The following is a 12,439-nucleotide window of genomic DNA, read 5'->3' as shown; positions in this document are numbered from 1 at the left end:
AAAATAACGTAAATTATCTCCTTTCAATAGTTTAGATAGAGGGTAATTTGCTTTTTTTTTTTTAAAAGTACATGGGTAATTTACTATTTTATTTTTCATAGGGGGTTTTTGTTCATTTCTCATTTTACAGGGTGTAAATTGCATTTTTTTCGTTTTCCAAATTTACGAACTTTTACATAAAATTTTTCAATTTTACCCTTTATTAGCAGAATATATATATAGATATATATTTTTAGAAGATGATGGATTGTAACGTTGCATCTCAAAGATAATGGACTGATTAAAGTGATACAAAAAGTAAATATGGGGACTAAGAAAAATAATTGGCAAAACATTACACTATTAAGTAAAAATGGCACTTCATATTTAATAGTTTTAGTTGAACACAGAAAAGGAAGTACAAGCAATTAACACTTGGTTGTTAAATGAGTAGATTAGCTACTCATCAAACTGATCAACTTCTGGAACTCAGACCATATTTCTAAAATTAACTGATAAGGAAACAAGGAGACCAAATTATAATTAAAACGACAGACAAACAAGACCATGCAACAGAAAGAACACTGAACATCAATTAATTTCGTGAGCTGCAAGATAGAATGAAAAGTTGTGGGCCGGCATTTCTCAGCATTGTGGCAGATCAGCTGGAGGCGGTTCAATGGATTGTGATTTCCCTTTTCCATTTTCAACCAAGAAAGACATGGCCAAGCCCCAGGTGAAATGTGTATCTATGTGACAATGGAAGAGCCAAACACCTGCATCAAAAACAAGCCAAGAAAATACCAAATACATTAATGAATTGGTTTTAAGTTAATGCTCTTACGTCAATACTAGAACGACGGGTTTGTTGGTAAAGACGACCATCATTTTACCTGGATTGTTGGCTACGAAGCGAATGACTGTCCATCCACCAACAGGGACACCTATCGTATTTTGAACTGGCGGATCAATCAGATTGAACTTGGCAGTATCTGTTTGCGGGTTGAAGTTTCCGAATCCTTGTCCCACTACGAAGAAATGGTAGCCATGGAGATGGATCGGATGGTTTTCCGCAGCAACTATGGTTGTGTCTTGCAACACAACCTGTACTACTGAACCGAACTTCAGCTTGTACAGTTTAGTCCCAAACGTCAGGCTGCCACAGTCCCTGGCTCACGTTTCCAGTGTAGTCGAACTCCAGAGGTGGAGAAGGAGGAAAATCAGTGGTAAAAACTCCGGGTATGTTTTGGTAACTGGCTTGTTGTAAGGAAGTCTCGGTGGGGAGCACAAAGGACACATTGTTCAAACTTGCAGCAAAACGCGAATTATTAGGGCCCTGGCATGTTGGCCCCGGAGTGCAATTCATAAGGCCTAATCCTATGGTGAAAAACAGGTTTTCATCAACATTAGTGGGAAATTGGGCAAAGGATTGTATGCTCTTCAACTGGCTTGTGAATTGAGTGACGGTGGCCGTGTCATTGAAGGGCGGGAATTGAGGCAAAACAGGCGAGGATGAACAGCTTGTGGCAGTTTTGTACTCAAGAATGGCTGTGGTTGTGGTGTTGTCGAAGGGGATGTTCTGGCCTGAGGCATAGGCACGTGCAGCCATGTAATAGCGTGCTGGTGGCTGATCAGCCGTGAGGAGGACGTTGGTTGTCTGGCCCGGTCCAACCATGATGACTCTGGTTGTAAAGGGCTTGTTATAGGCAGCATCAGCTCCAACCACTGTCAGTGTATGGTTGGCTACAGTGAAAAATAACTCTTGATTGAGTGCAGCATTGATGACTCTAAGAAGCACTTTGTCTCCTGACATAACGGCTATTTTCACAGTACCTACATTGAAGTATTTCAGTAATCCTTATTAGTAACAGATTGAGAATTTCTCTAGCTTTTTCAACTTTGTAGAATATTATAAGTTTAATCAGCCCATTTTCAGTTCTCGAATTCTTGCTTCACATTTCACCTTGGCTGGAGCAATTGTAGAGGTCTCCAGGCTGACCGTTAATCGTGTAGGCATCTGAAATATTTGGGGCAGTTCCAGTCAACATTGCCTGTCTTAGTTCATCGACGATGTTCACGTTCCACCATTCTCCTGTTTCATCATTTCACAGTGAATGAGCCATCACGAAAACATGCAAGTGGAAGGAACAACTACTAATATAGATTTACCAAGAACCACAGGGACATCAATCTTGGGTTTCGGAAAGGGATATAAGGAGCCAGGTTTGGGAAGGATAATGAGAGCTCCATAGACGGTTGCCCTAAGCCATTTGCTGTGAGCATGCCACCACAACGTACCCTCCTGGTTCTCTATCGTGAAACGGTAGGTGTAAGTTCCTCCTGGCATGATGGGGCATTGCGTTACGTATTCAGGCCCGTCAGCCCATGGCGTTCTCATCTGCCGAATTCCATGCCTGATGGAAAATCAAAATCGATGTTTTAATACATGAAAAGTGCATGGAATTTTGTTTGTATCAATAAAGATTCTTTCATACTACAGTATATGAATTTAATCGTTCAATGATTCTGATGCACTTATAAGTTACCAGTGGAGAGTGACGTTGTAAGCAGCCCTGTTGGTGACTTTGATGACTAGTTTATCTCCGTTGCATGCTGTAATGGTTGGCCCTGGAAACTGTCCGTTTACAGTGGTTATGTTTTGAGTTCTGCACAGCCTAGTCACCATCGTATGTCCAACCTGTGGCAATTGATACTCATTTTTAAATCGGACCAACATGATAATTAAAAGAAGAAACAACTAACAAAAACTAAAATGAAGAAGAAGATTGTCCGAATTCGTACAGTAAAGTCATGGTAGTGAGTTTTTGCATCTGCTAAAAATAGCATAAAAGATAGTATTATGCCCAAAAGAACACAGAGAAACCTTGGCCTCATGCACCAAAATTTAGTCTCCATTTCTGCTTTTCTGGCTTGGTTTGGTGATGGCTGAGTTAAACTTCATGGTTGGGGCATCTATTTATACGTACTAAACTGAAAAGGGGTTAAATTAAAAATAAATTCTAAAAATTGTTTTCTTTGTTTAGACTTTGGGCGAAGAAGACCAGCTCTACACGTAACATGTCTATGTGAAACGGAATAGAAAATAGAATAATAAAAACTCCAATCTTTAAATAAAATTGATGATGTAATTTTTGTACACAGATGTGTACTGTGTAATAGAATAGGAATTGCAAAAGAAAATCTAACCCGCTTCGCTGTACTATGTATCCCAAGAATCTTAAATGGGGCTAGACCTATCAATGGATGGCTATCGCCTTATTTAGACTAGCACCCAACAAATACCCATGACAATCTTTTCATTCCCTATTCATACCCTATCCTATAAAGTACCTACAGAGTCTTACCCAAATTATATTTAAAAGAACTGGGTAGAGTTTGAGTCTTACCTATTTGAGACCCATTTTTTTTTTCTTTTACAATATGTTTAAAAAAATAAAAATTCTCAAATTTTAAATTTACATTCAAGTCAAACTGTTACTAAATTAACTTATTAGTGGATTTTCATGATCTATCCATTGATAATGTAAAACTAATTACTTAAATTTCACTAGGTGCAAATTGATCATAGTTGAAATCTAAATAACGAATTTGACTTTATCAATAACGGACCGATATTAATAAAATTTTAAAAATAAGAATCTTAAACTTATCCAAATACTGGACTGGTAATATTAATTGATTGTGAAATCAAGACAAGTTCAAAATAAGAATAAAAACATAAGTAAAAGTTGGTAAAAATAAATAAAATTAAGATAATATATCTAATTACTTTCATTTAGATCTCTTACGTATCATTCAAATTTGCATTTGCATTCAACTTTGATTTGATGGATTTTTTAATAATTTTAGTTCAGATAAAAATTTTTTGTTCAATATATTACTCATATTTAACTCAATTAATTTTCGTCCGTATTTTTTATTTCCTAATATATCCAGTTAAGTTTTGCATAATTCAATCATAAAATTAATTTTAAGTAATTACGTGATCAATATGAAAAGTTCTAATATATGTGGTCAAAATTTCAATACGTTATTAATATAAATAAAATATATAATGCAATGAGTATATACTGTTTAAAATTTAAAAATATTAAATAAATACAGTCGATTGATTTATTAAAACTTTACGAATTCAATAATTTTAAAATAATGAATAAATGAATATCTTTGGGCATTAGACTATATCAATACCCATTAGATATTAATTTTAGGGTATTAAACCATTACCCATATACCAATAGATATTTTAGAATTTAAGGTGCACAGTGGACCGGGCAGACTCATGATGAATACGGAGTACTCCAGGATCAGTCGATTACTGTCCATGACTGGTCCTGAGGTGGTATTGGACTTTTAAATAGGTCACAATTGAGTCAATTTATAAATCCAAGCCAATCTCAAGAATCAGCTAGGTTGACGTTCGAATGTGGGTATTTTATTGTTATTTTTTATGAAATTGAGGTTTTTTTTAACAATTATTTTAATTTATGGTTTTAATATGAAATAATATAAATAATATATTAAATCACAAAAAAAAGTTATAACTAGAAAAAAATAATATTTAAAACTATATAATGAACTTAATAATAATTTGCTGAACAAGTTTACAATAATAAACATAGGTGATAATAAATTTAAAAAGGACTTATAATAAACTTTAAAAAAAAAAATAAAAGGTATTAATAAACTATAGTACTGAAAATTTAGAAGTAGAACAATAAAGATAATGATTTTTACAGTTTCAAAAGTATAAAAAAAATATCCTAGAATAGTTAGTTTTCAAGAATAAAATAAAACTTATATACCATGCATTATTTTTATAAAGAAAAATGGCCTAGCAGGATAGGCCTAGGACCAGGTGGTCCTAGGGCACTGGTCTGGGCTGATCCCAGATTTTAATATCTGGATGGGCACAAGACCGAATCGATCCCTACTGGGTCTGGGCTAACCCCGCCTATTTTTTATTGATTCAATGCGGTCCTGGGTCGGCCTGGCCCATCTCAACCCACTGTATATCTTGATTTAAGGTATTAGATCCTATCTATACCCATTCATTTAATTTCATAAGTTTATAGTAGGTGGGATCTTTTACCCATTAGGCGGGCTAGGGGTAGGAGTGTGAAAGTTATTTTTTGTATATGGATAGGATAATACCCTACCTATTGACAAGTCTAAATTGGGGGCTTAAATGGTGTACACAACACGAAAAGTCTATGCAACACTATATCCGTAAAATTCTTGTCCGAGTTAAATACAACCATATTTATTCAATTAAATAACATTGCATTCATGTGGTTGATTGCTCTACTTAAACTCTACACCAGTACACAGAGTACTTATATTTGATTAGTCGTGTTCAAACTCGGTTCAGTGCAAGAATTTTCTTATTTTATGTTTTAGGTAAACTTTGTACACTTATCTGTTTCACACAAATATGTATTGAACCAATGATAAATATTGCACAGCTTCTTGAATCTCCTAATTAAGTCCAACATGCAAGAAGGTTGAGTGTTTGAAGCAGGCACAAATAAATGCAAAACATCCGTGGAAAATTTGAGTTTGTGACTTATGGGAATAGTTCAACTCTCCAATCAATTTCCACATGTAGTAAGTTGGATTTTATGAGCTTTGAATACTCAAGACACTCACATTATCTTAGTAGCATCTACCCTTCAATGGCACCTATTTACCTAGCAATCAAACCAATGGTATATTTGGTAGGAATCCCTCATTCTTCGCCCAATTACTTAAGGGTACATATTTGGAGTTTTAAGTATTTTTTTGTCTAAGACAATTTAATTATTTAGACGACAATGTACCATCAAAAGAGTACTTCATGTATGCCTTGTGACATCTACTCTCTACCTTGCATGATGCTTACGTCTAGCTAGGAATCAAGGTGTTTTTGGTAGAACATCGTCATTCTTGGGCGTTAAATACTCTGGGATTCGGAGTTCTTCTTTTCCGTTCATATCAAGTTTCGTTACTTATATAGCAAAGGTACCATTGATCATGAGGAGGAATCTGTAGTATGTAAAAGAGGGCTTCGTATACGTAAACACAATTTTCGTAATTTCTACTCTACTCTGCATGCTACTTAAAAAAACAATTGATTGAGACGAAAATTTCTGATGGTTCGTATTGGTCGCAAAACCGTCAGAAGTTGGGACGGTTTTGTAATGCATTTTATTGCTTTCCGATGGAATCCTGCGATAGACGAGACGAAACAATTGCACAATCCATCGGCAAATACAACCTGTCGTCACAAATTCCATTGGAAATTAAGAAGTGAAAGAACTTTCATCGCTGATCGTTGCAAATTTACTTGGAAATATATATTTTTTGAGTTTTATGACCATTTTCCCGACGACACATAAACTGCCGGAGAGTTCCGATGGATTAGTTTGTCATAATTTAATTTTTTTTGCGACGGTAAGACTCCAAAAGGAATTTTCGCCGACTTGTCATCTCAACTTTCGTCCCTACATGTTATATTTGGGATGCTTTTTCCAACGGACTGTCAAGGTCGGAAATTCCAGCTGCTATGTTGTCACGTGATATGTGTTTAAGAGGGGATGCTATGGAAATACCAAAAAGTGTTTCATTAAGGGCATTTTCGCCATTTAAGCAAGGATCCGCGCCTTTTCTATCGGTTGGGTCGAACGTGACCCGACTCGAATCCATTTGCCTTCGAAGACCCGGACAATCATAGCCGTCTGATCATAGACGCAGGTTAATAGGATGAGACCACGTGGCAGGTCAACGTCATCCTGCTGAGCCCTATATATAGACCCGAAACGCCGTCATTAAAGGTACCTGGTACGCAGTTATTGTGATCGAACTTTGAGATAGAACACTTTTCTCTCGATCAACCTGACTTGAGCGTCGGAGGGTCATTGTCGAGGACGTGCCCGACGAGCTCACTTTACTTGTTTCATTCTCAGGGAACCCAAAATCTGGTCTCGGAAGAATCAGCAGTCTTTGTGGAGATCGAATCTTGAGATAGCATAATTCGACCCGGATCAATTGGCGTCGTCTGTGGGAACGTCTGAGAATTACATCATGGAAGGTTCATCGAGAAGGAATGCCGGGGAAGAAGATACACCAAGAAAAGGAGGAACGACAATCCAGATAACGAAAGAGGAGCTCCAAAGAGTGATAGAAGAAGCGAGTCGGAATGCCATTGTGGCATACGAGAGAAGAACTGCGACCCCAGTGGCCAAAGAAACTGCAAGAAGGCAATTGTTCGAGAACACCGAACCCTAAAGAGAGTCGCGGGTGCATGGCGAGCCAGAGCGCAGGACTAAAAAACCGGTCTCATCAGACGCAGGATCTAGTAGTCATGCCTGATCAAATAGAAGAGAACCCGTGATTTCGCGAGCAGAAGTGGAGAGCGTGGGGAAACAAATAGAAAGCCTGAACAAGCAAATCGACGAACTGAAAAAGACCATCAACAAACACGCAACCTGGAAAAGGCGCGATCAGGTGTCTGAAAAAGACCATCAACAAACACGCGACCTGAAAAAGGTGCGATCCGATGTCTGAAAAAGACCATCAACACATGCGATCTGAAAAAGAGGCATCAAACATGCGACCTGAAAAAGGCGCAACCCGGTGTCTGAAAAAGACCATCAACAAACACGCGACCTGGAAAAGACGCGATCAGGTGTCAGGTGTCTGAAAAAGACCATCAACAAACACGTGACCTGAAAAAGGTGCGATCCGGTGTCTGAAAAATACCATCAACACATGTGATCTGAAAAAGATGCATTCGTCATGCCATCTGAAAAAGAGGCATCAAACATGCGACCTGAAGAAGGCGCGATCCGGTGTCTGAAAAAGACCATCAACACATGCGATCTGAAAAAGATGCATTCGTCATGCCATCTGAAAAAGAGGCATCAAACATGCGAGCTGAAGAAGCGCGACCTCGGTGTCTGAAAAAGACCATCAACAAACACGCGACCTGGAAAAGACGCGATCAGGTGTCAGGTCTGAAAAAGACCATCAACAAACACGCGACCTGGAAAAGGCGCGATCAGGTGTCTGAAAAAGAGGCATCAAACATGCGACCTGAAGAAGGCGCGATCTGGTGTCTGAAAAAGGCCATCAACACATGCGATCTGAAAAAGATGCATTCGTCATGCCATTTGAAAAAGAGGCATCAAACATGCAACCTGAAGAAGGCGCGTCCTCGGTGTCTGAAAAAGACCATCAACACATACAACCTGAAAAAGGTGTGATCCGGTGTCGAAAAAAGACCATCAACAAACGCGACTTGAAAAAGACAATCAACACATGCCATCTGAAAAAGATGCACTCGTCTTGCCATTAGAAAAAGAAGCATCAAATACGCGACCTGGAAAAGGTGCGACCCGGTGTTGGACAAAAACCGCGATTTACACGAAAGAGAGTAAGCCTATCCACTGATCGATCTTCGTCCATCTTCTCGATCTCGCCTACTAGAGCCGCGAACTCGTCTTCATGTTTGAATGAGGGGGCTATATATAGGCTCAACCCTCTAGGGAAGCGCACTGCAGATGGACCCACGATATGGCGACACTTGTACACACAGCTGGCGGATGAACATACGCGACCGATAAAACTTCTCCAAAAGTGATACCCTCACTTTTCGATAAGTGTTGGAGTAATGATATGTGTTTAAGAGGGGATGCTATGGAAATACCAAAAAAAGTGCTTCATTAAGGGCATTTTCGCCATTTAAGCAAGGATCCGCGCCTTTTCTATCGGTCAGGTCGAACGTGACCCGACTCGAATCCATCTGCCTTCGAAGACCCGGACAATCATAGCCGTCTGATCATAGACGTGGTTAGTAGGATGAGACCACGTGGCAGGTCAACGTCATCCTGCTGAGCCCTATATATAGACCCGAAACGCCGTCATTAAAGGTACTTGGTACGCATTTATTGTGATCGAACTTTGAGATAGAACACTTTTCTCTCGATCAACCTGACTTGAGCGTCGGAGGGTCATTGTCGAGGACATGCACGACGAGCTCACTTTACTTGTTTCATTCTCAGGGAATCCAAAATGTGGTCTCGGAAGAATCAGCAGTCTTTGTGGAGATCGAATCTCGAGATAGCATAATTCGACCCGGATCATCACGACTAAATTTTTCCATTGCAAAATTCATTGGAAATGGTCTAACGGCTATATTTTTCTAATACCGTCCCAAAAGCCGTTGGAAAAAATTTTAACGGCTATATTATAATGGCCATATTTCGTCCCAAATTCGTCGGAAATTCCGTTACGAAAAACAGTATAAATATGAAAAAACTCTCTTGCACCCTCCTTTCAGATTAAGCTCTAAAAATCTGAATATATATACATATCAACCTTCAAGTCTTTTATATTAATTACATCATATACATATACATATACCAAATTCCAGCGTTCTACAATTTGTGGTCGGTCATTTTGTTCTGAAGAGTTTAGTTGAAGTAAGTACATCGCTATCACAAGGTAATAATTGATAATATGATCATTTAATTTAAATCTCTCATGTTGTTCTTGCTTTTATTAATGAGTTATATAATTAATAATGTACTAATTAATTTAAAATGGTTTACATATAATTGTCGAAGTTCTTGTAATTAAATGGCCAATTATATGTTTTTGTATAATTAGGTAATAATGTTGAGACAATTGAGGAGTTGGATGCATGAGAAGAACCAAAGGGGGAATATCGCAGTTTGGCAGGAGTTGGAGGATACTGCTCGGAATTTTATAAATTGGGCAAAGAATCAGCATGCGCACATGAACCACAATAAAATTAGGTGTCCTAAGAATCGCAGGTTCAAAACGACGGATGAGATTATGTACGACATATGTATGAAGGGTTTTATAGATAGATACTACAATTGGACTCCTATTGCGAGGCACAAGTGTTGGAGAACTATGATGATCAGCCCGCACCAATTTGCTTGGAGACGCCTGTTGCACCTGACATGAGGACGCAATGGGGTGATTATGAGCAAATGAATTGGGACCAAAGGATGGTTTATGATACAACTGGGCCACCATTTTTCTCGATGCATCTCGAGCCTGAAGCCTAGGGTGCCAGCAGCTCCTTTCCTATAGGCTCTAGTTCGTATGAATATGATGTATCTGATTTATCAAAGCGATTTTTTGATGTAGTACACGCGGCCAATCAGCCTTGTATAGCGGGTGCGATCAATCCCAGTTGGTAGCAGTGGCGAGGCTGGTGAGCATCAAGGCTGAACACATGTCTGAAAGATGTTGTGATTAGGTGTCTCAGTTGATTAGTGATCTATTACCCGTCCCTCTAATTACTATAACACTAAGAAGATGATAAGGGATTTGGGTTTACCGATTGAGAAGATTCATGTGTGTAAGAACGGTTACATGTTGTATTAGAAGGACGACATTGATATGGAGTACTGCAAGTTCTGCGGTGACCCTAAGTACAAGCCCATTAGAGACCGAAATCCCCATCATAAGAAGGCCCCATATAATGTTCTTAGATACTTTCAGCTTACCCCATGTCTACAAAGATTGTATGCTTCACCAGTTCCAGCTGAGCATAACATGGCATGCCAACCAGGTTACGGAGGCCTGCCATATTACGCATAAGTTCATCACCCTTGTCGGCCCGATAAGTTCTACAATCTTCTATTTTTTTTCCTAATAAATAAATAATAATAAGTTTTGTACTTGGATACTGATAACAATATTCCCAACAATAGGTATGATCGAAGTTCCCATTCTTGCATCGGCTCAGTGATTTCAGCCCACTTCAAGCAGTCATGTAAAAGCTACAAACCGATCCCCTAATCCTAAAAGAATTTTTGGTTCAGGTAGTTGAAGGTACGTATATGTTACATATTTTTATACTAAAATTTGATATTAGATTTATTTTTGTTGGAGTGATAACCCAATTGTTTCTTGTCTTGCAGCGTGTATATTGGTCAGATTGCCCAAACACTCCAATCCAAAATATTTTCGATAGCTACGGAACCTCCTAACTCAGTAAAACATTCTCAAAAGCCAGGGTAGCAAGTACACAATCCAATTGATTGTGAGCTCTAGGCATACCGGAGACTGACGAGTTCAAGGCAAAGTCGGCCAAGAATAAGGCTAATCAGGTGGTCAACCCTACAACAGCCAGCACCGTCTACCGTGGTGTGTCTTCCTCAATTGGAATGCATAAAGGAAACTCATAAGTAAATTTTAAACTTTACATTTTTAATTAGTTTTATTAATTTTGTAAATTAAAAAATTTCTTACTTATTCAGATATTTATGCAGGGGGCCCAACTCGTCTGCCTAACCGAATGGAGGTATTTGCTGACTGCTACAAAAAAAGGCAAATGACACCTGAAGCGGGAAGCTGCCGAAGAGGTCATGGTATGTTTTTGAACATTTCTTTTATAGATCAAATTTTAGTTATTTAATAATAAATTTTGATTAATTATTTACTTATATATCTTATTATTTATGGACTAATAAATTTTATTTAATTATTTTTAAAAAACTGATAAGAAGATGCTCGATGAGCGTGTCTCTCAGCTCGCGTTGGGGGAGGTGGCCTCGTCAGATGGTATTGCTTCAGTTGTTCAAGAAGACCAGTTGTGGACTAAGGCCACCGGCAAGAGAAAGCGGGGCCGAGTCTTCGACATAGGGTCTGATGCTTTAATGTTAGATTCCGCCCAATCATGGATCACAGAAGCCCGACCATCTTCGTCCACTGCTGCTTCTTTGCCGACTGATACCAAGCTTGATAAAATAATGCTGGTGTTGAGTACATTGTGCACCAACATGGGGATGCCACAAATATTCCCCGAGGTGCGGTCAACCATTGATGCCCCAGTCGAGGAAGCAGTGCAGTCGGCAGCCGAGGATGCTGCTGACCCTAAGCTTTCAGACGAGCCAGAAGCATTAAATTAAGATTTGTTTTAAGTTTTAATTAGGCACTGTGTAAAACGGCACTATTTACTTTTTTTTAATTAAGTATACTTTTATTGGACAAAATATGGTTCCCAAGAATTTATTTTTCATAAAATATTAAAAAAATTACAAAAAAAAATAAAATCATAGTAAATATTTGGGATAGATTTTGGGATGGCAACTGTCGAAAATATTTGGGACGAACTTTGTGACGACAATTATCGCGAATTACGTCAGAATAATTTGGGACATAAGTTGTGATCTATTTAGTCTTGAATTCCATCCCAAATTCATTGCAATTTTCAAAATAATTTGGGACGGTTTTTGAAAATATTTTCGACGACAAAATATACATAAAAATTTTCCAACTAATTTACCGACAAACTTTCCAACGACAATACAAAAAAAAATTAGAATGAAATTCTTCAGAATTTTTTATTTTTTGTCCAAACATCCATCCCAAATAAAATACTAACTTTTTTTTCTTGTGGACTAAGTTTCCGACAACAATA

The 12,439-nt window shown here is 38.2% G+C and overlaps 1 long non-coding RNA gene and 1 pseudogene across 2 annotated transcripts; one reads left to right on the top strand and one right to left on the bottom strand.

The window, feature by feature from the left end:
• Nucleotides 1-342: 342 nt before the first annotated feature.
• LOC105163917 (laccase-12-like) lies at nt 343-2,943 on the bottom strand (annotated as a pseudogene). Its single transcript, XR_016066209.1, has 6 exons — nt 2,782-2,943; nt 2,526-2,677; nt 2,149-2,393; nt 1,943-2,071; nt 873-1,812; nt 343-755 (listed from the first exon to the last, which is right to left on the bottom strand). The product of XR_016066209.1 is annotated as a laccase-12-like (transcript).
• Nucleotides 2,944-9,667: 6,724 nt separating this feature from the next.
• Nucleotides 9,668-11,378, top strand: LOC148787904 (uncharacterized). Its single transcript, XR_016066220.1, has 3 exons — nt 9,668-10,848; nt 10,938-11,204; nt 11,289-11,378. It is a non-coding gene; the product is annotated as an uncharacterized LOC148787904 (long non-coding RNA).
• Nucleotides 11,379-12,439: the final 1,061 nt, after the last annotated feature.

The sequence above is a fragment of the Sesamum indicum genome, linkage group LG6, assembly GCF_026168435.1.
Source record: "Sesamum indicum cultivar Baizhima isolate 11 linkage group LG6, ASM2616843v1, whole genome shotgun sequence".
Taxonomy (NCBI): domain Eukaryota; kingdom Viridiplantae; phylum Streptophyta; class Magnoliopsida; order Lamiales; family Pedaliaceae; genus Sesamum; species Sesamum indicum.
This window is presented reverse-complemented; position numbering and strand designations above follow the sequence as displayed.